The sequence below is a fragment of the Canis lupus genome, chromosome 1 (assembly GCF_003254725.2).
Source record: "Canis lupus dingo isolate Sandy chromosome 1, ASM325472v2, whole genome shotgun sequence".
Taxonomy (NCBI): domain Eukaryota; kingdom Metazoa; phylum Chordata; class Mammalia; order Carnivora; family Canidae; genus Canis; species Canis lupus.
The window spans coordinates 68,828,943-68,848,468 of record NC_064243.1 but is presented as its reverse complement, the minus strand read 5'-3'; the positions used below and the strand labels follow the sequence as shown (position 1 = coordinate 68,848,468).

The 19,526-nt window shown below is 56.4% G+C and overlaps 1 protein-coding gene across 2 annotated transcripts in view; it reads right to left on the bottom strand.

Moving 5' to 3' along the window:
* The window catches only part of TMEM200A (transmembrane protein 200A), a 58,890-nt gene extending 41,881 nt beyond the window's left edge, over positions 1-17,009 (bottom strand). The window contains exon 1 of one of the 2 annotated variants that reach the window (XM_025423015.3): positions 16,890-17,009. The gene's annotated coding sequence lies outside the window, so the exon portion shown is untranslated. The remainder of the gene's footprint in view (positions 1-16,889) is intronic. The other variant, XM_025423016.3, reaches the window with a different exon arrangement.
* Positions 17,010-19,526: the final 2,517 nt, after the last annotated feature.

Sequence of the window (19,526 nt, the reverse complement as noted above, 5' to 3'; positions counted from 1 at the left end):
GCAGCGTCGTCCTGTCGCCAGCACACTGCGGCTCTTGTCCGCAGAGATCGTGCAACCACCAGGGCTGCCGCACGAGGTGTGTCCTCTGTCCCCCCCTCCCTGGGCCGGCCTCGAGCTTCGAGGGACTGGGCCCTGCTCAGCCTCCTCGTTGTCAGACATCCCTTCCCTGCCAGGGACGGGGCTGGGATGAGCCACGAGCATGGGAACCAGAAAGCTCTTCCACTATGTCCCGTTCCTTCCAACCGCTGCACGTCAGTTGCATAAACCCAGACGCAGACACGGAAGGGACACAAAGAACACGGGGAATGCTAGCTAGTCCACGTCTAGGAGCTCTCCCCTTGTTATACACAACTTCCCCCCAAACATCCATAAGATTTCAGGGAAAAAGGGGGGAGTTTCTTCCTCGATTGAAGAATGATTTCCTCAACTGTGCATTTTGCCCGTCGAGGCACGGCCAAAGGGCACAAGGTAGCCCCTAAAAAACTCACCTGGACATTCTCCTCATAGTTTATTTATAATAACGGGGGCTCACGTAGCTAGGAGTTGGCTGAGGCTCAGACTCCAAGAAAAGTGTTTTCAAAAAGAAAAAAGAAAATGGTGTGAAGAACCACTGGTCGCAAGGTCATCAACCTTCCTTTACTCCAACTGGCACATCATGTGACTTTAAAATTAAAGAAGTGCAAAGAAATTCTTTTTTTTTTTTTTTCAGACAATGAGCTTCTACTTGGCATCTTTTTTCTTTTTCTTTTTTTTTTTAGATTTTATTTATTCACGAGAGACACAGAGAGAGAGAGAGAGAGAGAGGCAGAGACACAGGCAGAGGGAAAAGCAGGCTCCATGCGGGGAGCCCGATGCGGGACTCGATCCCAGGACCCCGGGGTCACGCACTGGGCCAAAGGCAGATGCTAAACCGCGGAGCCACCCGGGCCACCCCTACTTGGCATCTTCTTTGGGGGACTTTGGTGGAGATGAAAGAACCGGTGGCACCGGAAGCAATCCTGTGAGACGACTTCCTCTACAAAAGGATCTACAAACTTATTTTTACGGTGAGTGTTCAGCCAGGGTAGCAACCCACCTTTATTTTGCATTAAAATTATTTATTGGGGATCCCTGGGTGGCGCAGCGGTTTGGCGCCTGCCTTTGGCCCAGGGCGCGATCCTGGAGACCCGGGATCGATTCCCACATCAGGCTCCCGGTGCATGGAGCCTGCTTCTCTCTCTGCCTGTGTCTCTGCCTCTCTTTCTCTCTCTGTGACTATCATAAATAAATAAAAATTAAAAAAAATAAATAAATAAAATAAAATTATTTATTGGAGGAGCTTCGATTTGGCAAAATAAGGCAACTGCTCTACGTAATACGGTTAACAGGAGGAACGGCCTGACAAATCCCCAACAATAAACTCTGTTTAGAATGTAAACAGACTCTTGGATCCCTGGAAGAACAAATAGATCATAAAGATGGCCATAAAAAGCTGCCGAGCGGGCCAGGCTGTTCCCACTCACCTCCGGGACACGGCCCAGCGGGAGCCCAGCCCTTCCTCCTTCCTTGAGGCGGCTCTAGGAGCCGAAAAATCACAGTTTTATTACTGTGACCACTGCGACGCATAACGCCCCAAAAGCACGTGCACGGAGCACCGTGTTAACAACGCAAATCCCCTTGCTAGATAAAGACCGCTTTTTTTTTACTGCTTTCTTCTATATTTCTATTCCAAAGATTCTATTTAAAAAAATGACTGGTTTTGGGGACCTCTGGGTGACTCAGCAGTTGAGCGTCTGCCTTCAGCTCAGGGCATGACCCCAGGGTCCTGGGATCGAGTCCCGCGTCGGGATCCCTGCACGGAGCCTGCTTCTCCCTCCGCCTGTGTCTCCGCCTCTCTCTGTGTGTCTCTCATGAATAAATACATAAAATCGTAAAAATAAGTAAGTAAAAATGATGTTTTTCTCATGTTTCTCTCTAACCCTGGATGAGATGCTGTGATAGAGAGAAATCTTTCTGCAAAAAGACAGTAAGTAAAGATACTCCAAATATAAACATTTGTGATATGAGAGAAAAAGCAAAAATAATCCCAAAGTGTCTGACACTCCAAAGCTTCTAAGAAGAAGAACAGAAAAAGATTCCATCGGAAACTTCAAGGGAAAAGGGGACGAGCTCACTTCAGTGTGATTTGGTCGTCACTTCAAGTTGTTAAGCTTGATAGAAAAATGCCAAAATATCCAATGATACGTCTGGGAACCCTTCCTTCCTTCCTTCCTTCCTTCCTTCCTTCCTTCCTTCCTTCCTTCCTTCCTTCCTTCCTTCCTTCCTTCCTCCCCTTCCTCCCCTTCCTTTTCTTTCTTTCTTTCTTTCTTTCTTTCTTTCTTTCTTTCTTTCTTTCTTTTTTTTTCATGCTTTTCTTTCTTGAATCAAGGAAATGGCAAAGGAAAACTTCACCTCTCACAAGAATCAATGTCTCCTTTTTTATTAATTAAAAACTAATTTAAAAACGTAGGTACCGGGGGCGCTTGGCTGGCTCACCCAGTGGAGCATGCGACTCTCGATCTCCTGGCATAGAGATGACTCAAAAAATAAAACCTTAAGAAAAAATAAATGCATAAATGAAACATAGGTAACGGAACATCGTGCAGCCTTTAGAAAAATATGTTTACCAAAACTTCAGTAACACGATTACTAATAAACTAAAAGAAGTATGTTCTGAAAGGCTCACTGGCAAAAACAACTAATAATGTTCAGAAAATACTTAAGCAATTCCTGTGGGGTTTTTTTTTTTTTCAGATTATTTGAATAAATTATTCCTACATACTACCTTGGGTCCATTGGCCCTGCAAGTTTTAACATTTATCATAATTTCTCAGAAAAGTTTAGAAAGGAAAGAATAATCATTTGTGCTCATAATACAGATGGCATTCGCGGCTTCTTGACCCTCCTCCTTATCTGGGTGCCAACCGCGTGGGGGGCGGCACGGGGACCCCAAGGCCTCCGGGGTCTGGAGCATGCACGGTGGCCCTGCACTGCCACTGCCAATTTCACTGGGGGCCTCGTGGATGTTTCCAGACCTCCAAATGGGCACGGCCAGGAGAAGCCGGGTCTGCTGCCCCAAGCCCCCAGGGACCCCCCCACCCCCCAGGTGTCCCCTGCCCCCCTCAAGCCCCCTGGGACCCCCAGACCCACTGGCCTGTCCCTGGACCGCTGCCCCAGGCCCCCTGGGACCCCCAGACCCCCCAGACCACTGCCCTGCTTGGGCTTAGGTGGACCCCGTAAGTTCGGGGAGACCCCTGAGCTCCCGGGGACACCAGGCAGCCCTGACGGGGTCCCACAGCAACTCAAGTGGGGGCCACGCCTGTGTGGGGTCCCCAGGCCCAGCCAACACAGCAGTGGCACCTGCTCACCCACCCGCCGCGCAGCGGGAAGCTCCCCGTGCCTCAGGGGTCTGCCCAGGGGTCATCCGGCTGCACAGTGAGGTGGTGGGGGGAGGCACTGCCTGGGGGCGGGTGCTACCTGGGGGGGTGCTACCTGGGGGGCCTGCTTGGGGGGGAGTGAGGCCTTGGGTGGGACGCTGCAGCCTCCTCCACACGCTGGCCCCCGTGGCTGGAGCTGGAGCGAGCCCTGCAACTGCCCTTGCTCATCCCCTGGATCCTGTGCCCCGTCCTGACAGCCATCGGCCAGTTGTTACCAGCCAGGCCTCCGGGTGGGCAGAGGGGGGACCTCGCCAACGGCTGGCGCGAGCAGGGCACCTGAACCTGCTGCACGAGGCCCGAGACTCTCCCCAGACAGGCTCGCCCCCCCCCCCCCCCAGGACTTCACGGCCACGCAGACCTAAGAGCATGTGTGCAAAGTAAGGTCATCTGAGTGGGAGCGACCGGAGGGAAAGAACCACACCGGGCGAGGCCACCCAGCGTCCCACGATCCATGGGATCCTTTATCTACAGGACCTCTGCGGGTGGGCGACCCCTCCAAGGAGGTCCTGCCCCGGCCGCAGCTGAGCAGCGTGGGCTTGGGCAGGGGGACGTCGCCTGACCCGGGCCACACGGTGCTTAGGTGGCTGAGGTGAACGTCTCCATGGCTTCTCCAATAACCCCTGGCAACGGGACTCTTTTTCTAAACACAATGTCCCTTAAATCACAGAGAGCTCCGATAATCAAAAGTGGACCGTGTATTTTAAAAACCCGTCGGAAGGAGAGCTGCTTGGCCAGGCGCCGGCATTGGCCTCCGGAGTGGAGGGCAGGCTCAGGCCCCGCGGCCCCGGGGAGCAGGCCGGCGGCGAGGCAGCTCCCACTGCTGACCGTGGGTCCGCGGTTCCCCAAATCCTATCAGACGAACTACAGAAAACTCAGAAACCGAAACCGCATCCACGTCTCTGGTCCCTGGACGTGGACTCCAGGGGGCCGCTCGGAGCCCCTCCACCAGCTGCCTCCCAGCGCTCCCCCGCCCCGGGAGCGGGGACGTCCCCCCCACCCCGGGTGTCACCCGTGGGCCACTGCGGCCGGGAGCTCACGGAGCCCCAGCGTCGGGCCAGGGAGCGCGGTCCCTCATAGATCCAAGGTCAGGCCGACCCCCCAGCACCCCACCTCCTCTCCTCAAGGGCCAGCCTCAGAGGGAGTTCCCCGAAAGGCACATTTTTTTTCAATTATTTTTTTCTTTTGTTGAGGACAAGCGAGAAGATGGGTGAGCAGACACAGCACGCCGCGCCCGGCACTGCTCCCCGGACACACTGCTGACGGCCCCACGGCCGGACAGAGACACTGGCCGCCCCACGGAGCATGCAGGCGGGAGGAGGAAGGAGCTCCTGGGCTGCCGGCCGGGCCCCCCATCAGGTCCCCGCTGGGATCTCAGGGGGCTTCCCGAGCACGCTCCTCTCCGGCAGCCTGCTTTCCGCGCGTGGGCCCTGCTCACGGCAACGCAGGGGCTACTGGGGCCCGTCTCCTCACCGCCGCAGGCGTCCCCCACACACTGGTCCCTGTGGCCGGAGCTGGAGCACCCTGCAATTGCCCTGGCTCGTCCCCTGGATCCTGTCCTGTCCTGACAACTGTCGGCCTCCAGGCTCCTGCTAGACGTCGTCGGGCGAGGGCAGCAACCCAGGCGCTTGGGAAACAGGTGAGCATGTAGGAGCAGAGGAGCCAACGAGCAACACTCCCGGAGGCCAGGCGGCAGCGGCGCTGAGGGTCTCGGGCCTCGAGCCGCTGTGTCTCTGAAAGGCAGGGGCAGTGGTGCAACGAGCAGTCGAGGCAGAGCCTAGGTTGCTGGGCCCCAAGGCAAGGGAGCCAAGAGACAGCCTCCCATTTGCACACTCCAGCTCGTGCCGCCCCCACCGCCACCCGCAGGCCGCTGGGGAGAGGTTCTGTTCACGGGGTGGCAGGCGGGGCTGGGGCCCGGGGCCCTGCCACCCCGTGGGTCTCCTGCCAAGCAGCGGTGAGCTGCTGACCCCGGGGCCGGAGGACACGAACTCCCCGGGGCAGGAACGGTGGAAACGGGGTTAGGATGCGGCGGCCTTGCGACCTGGAGGGGGATGCGGCCACCTTTTCACTTGTGTCCTCTTTTGTAAATTGTCTTTTAAAAATCACTTAACCAGGGGCACGCAGGGGGCTCAATGGTCGAGCGTTGGCCCTCGGCTCAGGGCGTGACCCCGGAGTCCCAGGATCAAGTCCCGCATTGGCCTCCCTGCAGGGAGCCTGCTTCTCCCTCTGCCTGTGTCTTTGCCCCTCTCTGTGTCTCATGAATAAATAAATAAAATCTTTAAAAAATATATCGTTTAATCAAATTCTGAATTTAAGGCTTCTGTGAGCTAGTCCACATTTTCACTCACGACCACCCCTTTCCCCAAGCGTGGGCTCAGGGAGGCCGTGCATCATCTCTCAAGGCTGTGAATCCTCTCCTGCCCCCTAGACTCCAAGTCCCTCCGGAGGAGCTGCGGGGCTCCCAGCACCGACCACAGAGGCCGGCTCTCGGCATGCTCTTCACAAACACCCGAAGACGCGGTGCGGAGATATTGAACGCGATCTCCCCAAAGACACCGAGCTAAACATTCACAAGCAAACATCACTAATTACGTGCTACTATTGTCTTCTCTTCAACTATGCAGGTGTTGGACAGAGTTAGTCCTGCATAGAGAGCAGTGCAAGGACTGGAAGACTTAGAGAATAAATAAGGGATTTCCACATGTGTCATAAGGTGTGATAAGACCACCGTGTGCATTTCCAGAAATTTCTACCTCTACAGCACAGGGGCAGGGGAGTGGGGTTGGGGAGGAGAAGAAGTATGTAAGGAAGATGATTATATCTGCATATTACATTTTTGTTTTCAAGATTTCATTTTTCGGGATCCCTGGGTGGCGCAGCGGTTTAGCGCCTGCCTTTGGCCCAGGGCGCGATCCTGGAGACCCAGGATCGAATCCCACGTCGGGCTCCCGGTGCATGGAGCCTGCTTCTCCCTCTGCCTGTGTCTCTGCCTCTCTCTCTCTCTCTCTCTCTCTCTCTGTGACTATCATAAATAAATAAAAAAATTTAAAAAAAAAAAAGATTTCATTTTTCAACACTTTGAAAATATTTTTAATTTTTAAATATTTTAATATTTTAAAAATATTCTTTAAATATTATTTTTAAATAATCATTAATTTAATTTTAAATTATTTTTAAATAATCATTAATTTATTCTTAATTATTTTTAAATAATCATTAATTTATTTTTAATTAATTTTAATCATTGATTTTATTTTTAATTAATTTTAAATAATCATTGATTTTATTTTTAATTATTTTAAATAATTATTTATTTTATTTTTAATTATTTTAAGTATTATTAATTTTCAGAGGCACCTAGGTGGCTCAGTCAATTAAGCGTCTGACACTTGATTTCAACTCAGGTCATGATTTCAGGGTCATGGGATTGGGCCCCCAGTCGGCTTGAGGTTCACTCCCTCCCCCCAAATAAATAAATAAATCCTTTAAAATATATGTTTAATATTCACGATAATATTAACACTTTATCTAAATATTTTCAGAAAAAAATGATGCCCTGTTTTCCTAAAAATTCCGTGTTCTATACCTTACAGTGATTTTTCTCCTCCCTGACATCACAGAAGATCAAATATACTCGATTCAGCAAACACTGACTGAATGCAGACAACATGCAAGGCCCACAGTTAAAATAAATAAGCTTCACACAACAACAAAAAAGTGAGGTGGACTGACTGAGCTGTTCATATTCTACCAAGAGAACTATATTGATCTTAGTATTGAATATTTTATTTATGTCATTTATTTTATTTATATTAAGTATTTTATTGTATTTACATTCAGCGCTCTTTGAAGGTGGATATACTATGTATAGTATGTCTGCAGCCACGTGATGATGTTCAGCACGTCTTGAGTCTCTAACGTGAGGGGCACTTTTGCTCCCAATCCCCTGTTTTTAATAAATGGCCTTACTTACACACCACGCTCTAAATGAAAAACCTTCTAGTAGCCCCCACGTGCACTGAGAATAGAACCTTCCTTCCCGCAGTGTGCAAGGCTGGGCTCTCATGATGGTGCAGGCGTGAGCCCAACCGCGCCAGACACACGGAGTTGGCCCTGACCCTCCGATCTGCAAAAGCCCAGGCACCTGTCGCAGCAGAGTCCTTTGCCTTCCGTGAGTGAACCCACGGTGGGTGTCTCCCCATCTGGAAGGCGCCCTCGCCACAACCTGGGCTGTGACCCTGCCCTATCCTCAGCTCTTTACTAATGAACATCCTAGAGACCTTGAACTGACTACCCTAACTACTGTCCTTGGCCTTCACCACTATCACGTACGTGACGTGCTTCACATTCAACCAAACGGGTCATGAGTACGACCTTGCGGCGACTCCTGAGCGAAGCTCCCTAAATCATGATTTGGCAAATAAATGAGTGAGAATGATTATGTTCAAGGTTGACTGAGATCCATACACGAAAACGGCGTCCTAACGCTCTAATGTTCTCCCTCAACTGTTAGAAGAAAACCAAAACCGTTTATTTGAGTTGCATGTTAGTTTTGTAGAAAAATAGCAGTTGTGAAAAGATGGAAAATGGTATGCAAAACCCACATCAAACGGGCTGCTATGGTAGCTTTAATCGTTTCCTTGTAGTCTCAAGCGGTGTTTTCGGACAAGAAAAAACCCTACAGAGGTTTACCTAAGATGCAAGTTCCTCCTCCCTAGGGAAAGTCAAGGGTCCTCACTCTGAAAGCCAGCGACTATGATGCGGCTGGCTTTTTTTCTGGAAAGGGGAGCAAAATCTGAAGGTTCAAAATTCAGGTTCTTTGGCTTATTTGGGGGGAATGGGTCAGTTAAGAGAGCCAACGTGCTTGAGGGGGAAAACCTCAAGCATTTTCATATTCTATCTGGGACCTCACAGCCTGCCTGTCAGCTCACCGCGGCCCAGTAGCCCCGGCGGGGACGCAGCCGCCCGTCAAGCAGGCACAGGGCCGCCATGGCAGAGGGGTCACGAGCACAAGGTCACAGCATCCCACGCGCCACTGACGCCCAGCGGGACAGGTTCACTCTACAGAGTGCGGCTCTGGCCCCACAGGTTCTCCGCAGCATGAAGACGCTCCCACGGGACGTGCATCTTATGGATTTTAAAGAATTACTCACAAGCTAACCTGCTCTCTGTCTTGTGTCACCATCTGCATCATCAGGAACATGTGCAAATAAATTTTTAAAATTTGAATGGTTTATCAGAGCATTTTAATGGTCTGCATTCTGAAAGGTGTTTTTTTTTAATAACAAAGAAACAAAGTAAAAAGTTAAAAGCTGTTACTCATTTTGAAACAGTAGCTTTTCTTAATTTAAAAATAAATACATAAAACCCTAGTGCAGGCATGATGAGGGGTATTTCCATGCACTGTCAGTACACAGTCACCTATCCTGAAAATGAGTTTTGCACGAAGTATCTTGACACATCCACACCCCCCGACCCAGGAATCAGCCTCTTCCACGGATCCTGCTTAGAGAAGTAATCTGAAATCGGAACAAAGATTCCATCAAAATGCCACTTATAATGCCAGATATTTGGAAACCTTCTAAAGGTCCAATTTTAACAGAAGATGGTGCATCCACACCATCAACTCTCATACAGACATTAACAGAGCTTGCCTGGGAGTCGGGAAATCTTTAGGACACAAGGTTAAACAGACAGCGCAGGGTGTAACATGTTACTGACTATGGAAAAAATGCATTAAAAATGAGTGAAGAAAATCTCAAAATGTGACGGGTGCTTTCGGGTCATGGGATTGCAGGCAAATTGTCTCCCCGATTTGTTATACTTCACGTGTTTTCCAAAGTTCTGACGGGGAGCATGTAGCGTGTTTATGGCTGGAGGTGGTGACGTGTCCTCTGCAGGCGGTGGCCACCGCACGCCGGGTCCACGCTTGCGGCCGATGGCGGGGCCCATCGGGTAAGCGGTGAGTCGCGTGGGTGCAGATCTGGGCCTCAGCCCTGCCCACGGCGGCACAGACAGAGGCCGAGATTCCTTGGATTCACCTTGCGTTTTGGCCCGAAGATGTTAATGCGCAAAAAGGAAAATCCCCCTCAGCAGCGGCCAACCCGTCAGCCCCTCTGGGACGAGCCCGCCGTTTGCAAGGCGGCTCCTCCTCAGCATGGCTCGTCCTGGCCAGGCGGGCGTTACCTTACCCGCACCCCTGCTCAGCGCTGGGGCGGCGGGCTGCGGGCACCGGCCAATGTCTGGCTCCCCCACATCGTGAACTTCTTGAGGTCCCTGTCACCCCAACATCCGCAGAGTTTAGCCCAGTGCCTAGCAGACGGTGGCATCTAACAAATGCTGTGAAATAGATTCGTGCCGCGACACCTCAGTGACACCCAAGAGCAATATGCACAAGCGGGCACCTCCTGCAACGGAACCGGGAGGAGCCCCAGATGGAACCTCCAGCTCGCGAGCAGCGGAGCCACCCGAACCCCAAACTGGCCTGGCGCTCGCCCCCCGCCCCAGCATTCTCCCACACGAGGCCACTCTGTGCCCACGGTGGCTCAGGACAGAAGCAGAGCTTCGGGAGTCACACCCGCCCACAGCAGATTTCCCCCAAATGTGCTTCTGTGCCAGCTGCAGCCTTGTCTCCATCAGACACGCTGATGAGGACAAAGTCACGGGATTGCTCCTGCTCCTGTGACCTTCCCCCAAGTCGCGGAACACGAGCCCCGACTTCGAGATCCTGTGCTAAGTGCCTTCTCACACCCCTTGGCGACACCCCATGACTCCGGACGGCCAACCTCCTCCGCTGCTCCCCGCGGGTGCTTCCCGGGCCTCTGGCCGCAGGGCAGGCAAGAAGTTCATAATCCTACATGCTCCCCTGTCGTCTCTCTGCTCGTGCAGGGCCTTCAGAACCCTCTTCCTCCTGAGCGCCTTCCTGGCTTGGCCGCTCAGGTTTTGGGCGGGCCTGCTCTTGCTCGTCTCCGTCCGCTCCACCGCTACCGTTCAGCGTGGACTTCAGGACAGTCACCGACGCTGGGATCTGCGCTGCTCTCTGAAAAATCCTTTGAACCCTAAACATGTATTATACTTTTTTTTTTCCCCTAAAGATTTTATTCATTTATTCATGAGAGGCCGAGAGAGAGAGAAGCCGAGACACAAGCAGAGGGAGAAGCAGGCTCCATGCAGGGAGCCCGACGTGGGACTTGATCCCGGGTCCCCAGGATCACGCCCTGGGCTGCAGGCGGCACTAACCACTTAGCCACCCGCGCTGCCCAACACATATTATTCTACTGGGTTGCTTTAATAGTTCCCTGCGTGGTTATTTCCCCTCCCCCAAGGTGACGGCTCTGAGTTCTCACAAATAGGCCTAAAATATATACTTTTATCTACCTTCACATCCGCTTTCCACTTACTGTACACACACACACACACAGTCCAATGCACATGACGACACGTATGGTCACGTGTCTGAGCAGATGACTGTGATTGCGTGGGCTGGGAGTGACACGATGTGGCTCATATTCCATGGGTCAGCAGGTTCATCCATTAAGCAGCATCGTCAAGTGCCGGCCCCTTATGGCCACAGCGTGACCCACGTTCCTCCTCCATTCAGCCTGTGCGAGCGCCTCCCTCCTGCCCGCCCACCCTCCTTCCCTCCCCCTCCCTCCATACCTGTTCATCATATTTCAGGGCAGAGTGTCTGTCCGCACAAAGGTAAACTCAGGCCACGGCAGCCAGCAGAGGTCCCTCCTCTGCAACAGGAATCAGGGCCTAAAATGAAGCCCCCCAAACACCTGACTTGCTGACGTCTGTGTCCTGCATAGGGACAGATCCCCGCGGAGGGGAAACCCCGCTGGGTGGTTGCATCCCCGGCTCCGGATCCATCGTGCTGCACGAGTCCTTCCCACCCTGGCGACACACGCGAGCTCCCAGGCTCCCTGCACAGCCACACGCCCCGCTGACTCCCCACGGCCTTGGCCCCATGGACAGCTCCCCGAAGGCCCAGAACCAGGTCTGGATGCAGGCACAACGGGGCTCCGTGACGGCGCCTTGTCTCCAGTCTGGCTCCAGGGTCATCTGGCCCTTCTGAGCCTCGAGTTCCCGGCTGAAAACAGGGAGAAAAGCCGTAATATTCCCCGTAATGAGGACTTGGTGCAGATCTCGTCCCCGAGGCACAGAGCGGCCGCTCTTCACTGTGTCCTGACAACGCCTGACAGCCAGCAGGACCCGGTCTCCCCGGAGGAGCGGCCTCCCAGGGAGGAGGGGGGCTGAGGCAAGGCGGTGGGCCCTGTTCTGAGCTGCCCCCGGTCCCTCACCCACACCCCTTGGACAGCTTCCTTGCTCCCCGCAGACCCCACCCCAGGGACCCGCGGCCGCCAGCCCCGCCACTGAGCACCCAAGCCCCCCAGTCCATCCCCCCGGAGCTCCCGTTGCTTTGGGTGTCGAGTAGAAAGCGGCCCCTCTGCACACCTCCCCCACCGGTGGCGGCCCACAGACCTGGAGCCGCGTGCCCCTAACCCCCAGGGTCCTCGCCCCACACGGCCTCCACGAGGACCAGCGGACGAGGGAGGTCCTGGCGAGGGTCGGCGCCCATGATAACCTGTCAGCCCCAGGTGATAACGCCGCGTGGGCCTCCCCTGGCTGCCTCCCACAGACCCAGGGAAGCGCCCGCCCGTTGGCGTTGTGTGCGCCTCTTCTCTCTCCCACTCAAGCCCTGGCTACAGCTGTAGTGCCCGAAGTAGGGGGTCTCCAGCCTCATGATCCCTAGACGCCCCGGGCTTCTGAGGGTGAGCTCACTAGGCTGCAGATAAAGCAGGGCGATACTTAGTGGAAGTGTGTGGATATAGATAAATGGAGATAGGCCGCAAGCACGAGTCTTTCAGTGAAGTCTAGGCATGAAGGGTGTTCCTTCATCACCGGGCTTTGCCTTGGTTGGGAAGAGGGTCGCACTTTTGGAATCTGCACGGTCACGGGCGCCTGAGCTGCCTTCATGTGCAGACTCCACATCACTGTTCAGGGGGGGTCTGTCCCGAAACAGGAAGGGACAATTCTTCTCCACAACAGACATGTCGTTTTTGGTCATCGGCATCATCAGCTTCGGAGAACCACACCTCTCTGTGATCTCGACAAAGAGCGTCCATCGTGGTGTCCCCACCAGCCTCTAGGTCCTCACCCCACCACCAGCACCATGCACACAGCGGGAGGCCCCCCAGCTAGACGGCCCCCATCATACTCTCTGACGGACGCGGGTGGATTCAACGGCCACCAAGGCAGGGCCAATCAGAGCCCTTCCAAGAAATTTCTAGAAGAGAAATTCTAGAAAGAAGACAAGACCTCTTTTCTATGGAAAAGACAAGACCTCTTTTCTATGGCTCAAAAGCCCAAGAATTCAGGCTGCAAACTGCTTGAAAGTCAGCTTTCTCAGCACATGGGATGAAGCTGACCCAGACAGAAAAGAGCTAGAAACGAGGAGAGAGAGAGAGAAAGAACCCCGACAAAGCCTCGTGAGTCTCTGGGTTCTCGCCATGACTCAAGCGAGGTCTACCGTTGGACCTTCCAGTCACATGAGCCAATAAGTCCTTTTTTGCTTAACATAGTTAAGTAGAGGTTCCTCATACAGACAATCAGGTGAGTCCTGACCAATTCGCTTGGCCAGGAACACGGGGTGGGGTGGGGCGGGAGGGAACTCGTCCACCCTTGGTGCTTCGGGCAGAGAGGAGGGTAGAGCGGGAGGGGATGTAGACATCCTCATCCTCACACCTTGCTCACATTCCCACAACTCCTGTGTAATTTCACCCCAGCACAACTTGCTGCTACAACAGATCCCATTAGCAGTAGCACAGCCCCCAAACCCCACCTTTATAGGAGAATTTCCTTTCCCAGCTGCACTCAAAGCCCTTGTGAGCATCAAAGCTCGCAATGACGCAGTCATAGTCAAACCTCTAGAATTCCTGCTGGGGAAGGGGAGGGGGTGAGGCGGGGAGGGAGCACACAGAAATAATCAGACTAAACATCAATGATACGAATCACAACATTCCGGGAGGTCTCCATCTCCTCACTGGAGACTTACCTTCCAGAACACAACCTAAATGTTTTATGCAGAAATGTGAACCTGCACCAAAATCGGACACCAGCCTTATCTCTCGGACCCATGAACACAGGGTTTCCTTTTTTTATTTTTTTTTAAATTTATTTATGATAGTCACACACACAGAGAGAGAGAGGCAGAGACATAGGCAGAGGGAGAAGCAGGCTCCATGCACCAGGAGCCCGATGTGGGATTCGATCCCAGGTCTCCAGGATCGCGCCCTGGGCCAAAGGCAGGCACTAAACCGCTGCGCCACCCAGAGATCCCAACACAGGGTTTCCTAAGTACGTTCTAGCTTCTCCTATTCTCTACAATTCTGCAGAAAGGCAACGGGGCGTAGAGCAGAACAGTGTTCCTTGGCCTTAATGGGCTCCTGGTGCGAGCGTGCCAGCTTCATCGCCGTTCTGCCCTAATTAACTCTTAGCGATGTGAAAAATCAATCGCCGTCATTTGTTAAAATTCACCAAAAACCATTCAGGACTAAGCAAGAGTTGTATTTTATTCATGAGCTCAGATAATCAATGATGGGCCAGGCCTCCTTTGCCTCGCGTCAGCACCATTACCCTTTCCCCAGGTCCGGCATGGCCTCCAGCCTGTCTTCCCCTGACCCCAACTCTACTAACCGCACCATTCCCAAACCACGTTCTGACTCCTCCCTCTCGATTCCACCAGAACGCATCATGAAGCACTTTGAAAAGAGAGACCATGGACCAAAGCTCTCGACCTGTCCATGAGGGGATGAGGGGGCACAGAGGCCACTCAGTCAGCGGCTTGGTCAGATGACAACGTGGGTTTTCCAAGCCTCCCTCCAAAGTCCTTTGCAACCCACCAGGCCCCTAATGCTCAAAGAGCATCCCAGGTATGGAAGGATCTGTGCACACTTTCCAGCACCACCCCCAGCCTCTAGGTTCCTATAGGAGCAGCGACCTCGCAGTCCCCCCGCTAGCAGGGCACCCCACATGTGCTCACTGTGTTCTCCGAGAGCCGGAGCACATCTATATCAGCAGACAAAACCTCTTAAGCTCTGAAACGGATGTACTTAGGAAAATTGCAGGTCATATATCCCTTCATAACACAAAGGGTCCATCTCACTGCAGATTCATTTTCTTGGTCTCCACACAAGCTTCTTTTTTTGTTCTGTTTTTTTTTTTTGTTGTTGTTGTTGTTTTTGTTTTTTTTCCAAATGCTCTTTGCTTAAGGAAGAGGTCCCATGCGGTCTCCTACTTAGGGAGAGAGATAATAAAGAAATTTAAGACCGCTTTCCCTTTTTAGGCTATATATTCTGTTTAATAAGTGCATTATTATGAGGACTTATTAATTCATCCTCTACTAATTCTGCTTAAGAAATGTAAAAGGTGACATCTGCTTTTATCCTCCTTCTCCTCTATTTTCCTGAGCTGAGTATGCATTTCTTTGCCTTTAGGCTGAGAATCTTCAGGGGAATGAACAGTTAAACAATCAGCTCAGATTCGCTCCCCGTACGTGTCGGTAGTTATCTTCCTCTGCCGAGTGAGCCGTTGTCAAAATTCTGAAAGCACACACATCCGACTATAGCAATGTAGCTCTTGGAGCTTTCTTTTTTTTTTTTTGCTCTTGGAGCTTTCAAAAGCTTCCCTAAAAATTCTTGTAAGTTAAAATAAGTGCAGCCATCCTTCCTCACAACGGTCCTTCCTGAAGAATCCCTTCCGATTACGGGTGCTGCCTTTGGGAGACCACATGGCACTTACCTGGACCCAACTCAGATGCAACAGGGAAATCCTCTCCGCACCGACGGCCTGGAAGCCACACACAAAGACTTCCCACGCGACAACTCCCTCTTTCACTGAAGGCTTTCCCAGCCTAGCATACAAAGCTAATTGTCACAGGGGTTACACATTATAGCTAAATCATCCCGTAATTACGAGCTCTCTAGTGGGACTTGGTGAGAGAGGATCAGTCCTAACACATATATTTTTAAGAGTAAAAAAAAAAAAAAAAATTCCGCAACGTTAAATCGCTAAAACATTTAACCATTGTTTCCGCTTAATGAAAACATTATTCTCTGTTCAGGACTCCTATTCTTCACCTAGGCCTTTTGGAAAGGCTGACACCGCATGCAGATACGCTTCTGTACCAATGAACAGCAGTGGGAAAACCAAAGTTTCAAAATGCAGCCCCTTTTTCACCAAATGGTAATATGTTCTAGCATCAGCAGCCCCAACACGAACGGAAGGTCATTTGATAACAAGTGTTTCTACGATGCAAGGCCTGCCCAACCAGCTACGCCAACAGCTGTTACAGGGGCTGCTAGTGTTCTCGCCCGAAGCCCTCCGGCCGCGCGTGGGAACTTGGCTGGACCGCAAAGCCTCGAGGGCGGCCGCGCTCACGGCCAAGGGCAGCTGTCCACTCCACTCCTGCAAGGTCCTCGGTCGTCCACAGCGGCCCCCGAGCCTCTCCAGAGGAAACCACGAGGTCAAGGGGCGCTTTAACGCAACGGGGCTGAAGCGGCCGACGAGGGGCCCTGGGGTGCACACGGCGGACGAACTGCAGGCGGGACGCGCCACCGCCTCCCGGGCCGAGGCCGAGGGGCCCGTGACCACGCGCATCTCACGCGCGCACCCGGCTCGTCCCCAGGCCCGGCCGTAGGACGACACAGGGGGGCGCAGAGCTGAGCCCGCCCGCGTAGGTGTCAGCGGCGCGGCTCCGGGCAGCGGGCTCCAGGGGCCGCGCTCCGGGCACAGCGCTCTGGGCACCGCGCTCCGGGGGCCGCGCTCCAGGGGCCACGCTCCGGGCACCGCGCTCTGGGGGTCGCGTCCTGGGGGCCGCGCTCAGGGCTCCGCGCTCAGGGCACCGCGCTCCGGGCTCCGCGCTCTGGGGGCCGCGCTCAGGGCACCGCGCTCCGGGCACCGCGCTCCGAGCACCGCGCTCCGGGGGCCGCGCTCCGGGCACCGCGCTCCGAGCACCGCGCTCTGGGGGCCGCGCTCCGGGCACCGCGCTCCGGGCACCGCGCTCCGAGCACCGCGCTCTGGGGGCCGCGCTCCGGGCACCGCGCTCCGGGCTCCGCGCTCAGGGCTCCGCGCTCCGGGGACCGCACTGCCCGCAGCCGCCGGGCTCCGCCGGGGACGAGGCCGCGGACGCCCTCGCGGAGCGCGCCGACCCGGGGCCGAGACAAAGGAGGGTGTAGTCGGGGCCGCGGCGGGCTCCGGGCTCCCCCACCCCCCCGTGGGCCGGGGTCCCACGCCAGCGGCGGACCCGCTTTGCGCCCCAAACTTCGGGCGACCGCGCTCACCCCAGCTCCGGCGGCCGCGGCGGGGGCGCGGGAAGGAGCGGCCCCCCTACCCGCCCGCCCGCCTCCCCCCAGCCCTGCCCTGCCCTGCCCTCACCTGTGCGGGGCGCGCGGCCGCGGGGCTCCGGCGGGCTCCCTCCCGGGACGGTCAGCGCGGGAGCAGTCGGGGCGTCGGGCGCCTCGGGAGGCGGGCGGGGGCGGGGCGGGGCGGGGGGGGGCGTCCGCGGGAATCTCGGAGCCGCCGGCTCCCTCCCGCCCCGGCGCGGCCACCGCGGCCCGATGAGTCAGGCGAGGGGGCGGGCGGCGGGGGCGGCGGGGACGGGGGGGAGGGGAAGGGGGCCGGGGGGCGGGGTCCAGGGGGGAGGGCGTCCAGGTCCGGGGTCCGGGGTCCGGAGGGGGAGGGGGTCCCGGGTCCGGGATCGGGGCGGGGGCGGGGGTCCGGATCCGGGGTCCGGGTCCGGGGTCGGCGGGGGTCCGGGGTCCGGGCTCGGGGTCCGGGGGCGGTGACCCGGGCGCCCTACCTGGGCGGGGTGGGGGGGTGGGGGTGCGCCACGGAGCGCTGGGAGCGCGGGCGCCTGTGCCCTGGAGGTCAGCGGCCGCGGGGTCGTCGCCGCCCGCGAGGAAGACAAAAGGGCCCCGGGGGCTGCGGGGAAAAGTTTTCAGCGCGGCTCCAGCCGGACCCGGGGAAGCACCCGCCCGAGCGCCGGCGAGGCGGGGGCGGGGGCGGGGGGCGGGGGGCGGGCTTCCAGGAGCGTCACCGCGCGCTGGGGACCCGGGTCCGGCCGGTGTCGCCGCCGCGCGGCCCCCGCCGCCGCACCCCTGCCCCCCCCGCCCCGGGGCGCCCCTTCCCCGCCCCCTCCCCGCCCCTCCCGGGCCCCGCAGCCTCCCCCCGTCCCCCGTTCCACTCGCGGCTCCGGGACGGCCGCGTGCAGAGCCTGGCGGTGGGGACGGAGGAGCCGCGCGGAAGCGCCTCTCGGGGCCGGAGGCCGCGCGACACGGACACACCCACCCGAGGGGCGCGCCGCCGCCTGCCCCGGGCCGGGGTCCCGAGCCGAGGAGCTGCAGGGCGCCCCCGCGATCCCCGCCTCCCGGGAGCCGGCGCCGGGCCCACGCCCCTCGGACCCGCCTCGGCCGCCGCGTAGGGGAGGGGAGGGAAGGGGAGGGGAGGGGGCGAGGGGGAGGGAGAAGGGGCGGGGAGCGGAGGGGAGAGGCGGGGAGGGGAAGGGATGGGACGAGGAGGGAGGGTACGGGGGAGCGGGCGAGAGGGGGAGAGGGCGGGGAGCGGAGGGGAGGGGCGAAGAGGGGAGGGGCGAAGAGGGGAGGGGAGATGTGGAGAGGGGAGGCGATGGGACGAGGAGTGGAGGGTACAGGAAAGGGAGGGGGCGGGAGGGGAGGGAGAAGGGGCGTGGAGGGGAGGGGCAGGGAGAGAAGGGGGTAGGGGGCGGAGACGGGAGGGGAGGGGCGGGGGCGGGGAAGAAGGGGAGGGGGCGGGAGGGGAGGGGCGGGGAAGGAGGGGAGGGAGAGGGAGGGTACAGGGAGGGGAGGGGGCAGGAGGAGGGGAGAAGGGGCGGGGAGCGGAGGGGAGGAGCGAAGAAGGGAGGAGATGGGACAAGGAGTGGAGGGTACAGGAAAGGGAGGGGGAGGGGGCGTGGAGGGGAGGGGAGGGGTGGGGAGAGAAGGGTACCGACGGGGGCGGAGACGGAAGGGGAGGGGCGGGGAAGGAGGAGGGGGGCGGGGAAGGGGGGCGGGGAAGGGGGAGGGGCGGGGAAGGGAAGGAGGGGCAGGAAGGGGGGGCGGGGCGGGGAAGGAGGGGCGGGGGCCCCCTGGCGGGCTGCGCGGGCGCTGCGGAGGCCGAGCAGAGCCCGGTCTACACCGCGGGAGCCGGCAGTGGGGGTCCACCCGGAAGGAGCCCCGAGAGAGGGCGTGGGGGCGGGGGCGGGGGGTCGCGGGGAACCCGGGCGGCAGCCACGTGCGGTCGCGCGGCAGAGGCGGGCTGTGGCCTGACCACGTGGGGCCACCGCAATGATAAATAAAGTCTCGTCTACACCCGCGGATTCCCAGTCCGGCCGCGAGGCCGACGCGTGGCGACTGCATCAGGCCCGCGAAGAGGGGGCTACACCCGCGGGCCTCCCGAGTGTACCTGGGGTGATGGGCGCTCGGGTGACAGGTGCTCGTGTTCTAGGGACAGGAAGGCGGGGGCGGGGGGGGGGGGGATGCCGTGCAAGGCCGCACATTGTGGAATTCGGACACGACCCGGCAATGAGGACACACCGTGGAAATGGGTTTCCTGGGGCTCAGTCCTCCTGCCTTAACTAGGAGAATTTGGAGATTCGACATTTTTAGTAAAAAAAAAAAAAAAAATCTCACCATCAAAATGTTAAAAAAAATACTAAACTAAAAAAAGGCGGGGAGGTAGGTGAAGAAATAAGTCACACTAATACACCATCTGTGGTCCTATTTTTACCTCCCCTGTATCTAGTACTGGTTAGGCCACGCCACTTGCCTAGTTCTCTTGGTTTCCGGACACTCCACTGAGGACTGTGATTCCACTGGGACTTTCCTCTAGTTGTAGCTCTCTATATTTATAAAACAACATTTTTCTGTAAAACTCCTGAGAGGAGCCATTGTCTGGTCATGTTCACTAGGTTTCCAGAGAATAACAGGTTCTCACTGTCCATAGAGATCATCAGATGTGACATTGCCTCTAATACAAGTGGGGAGACATTTAAAACCG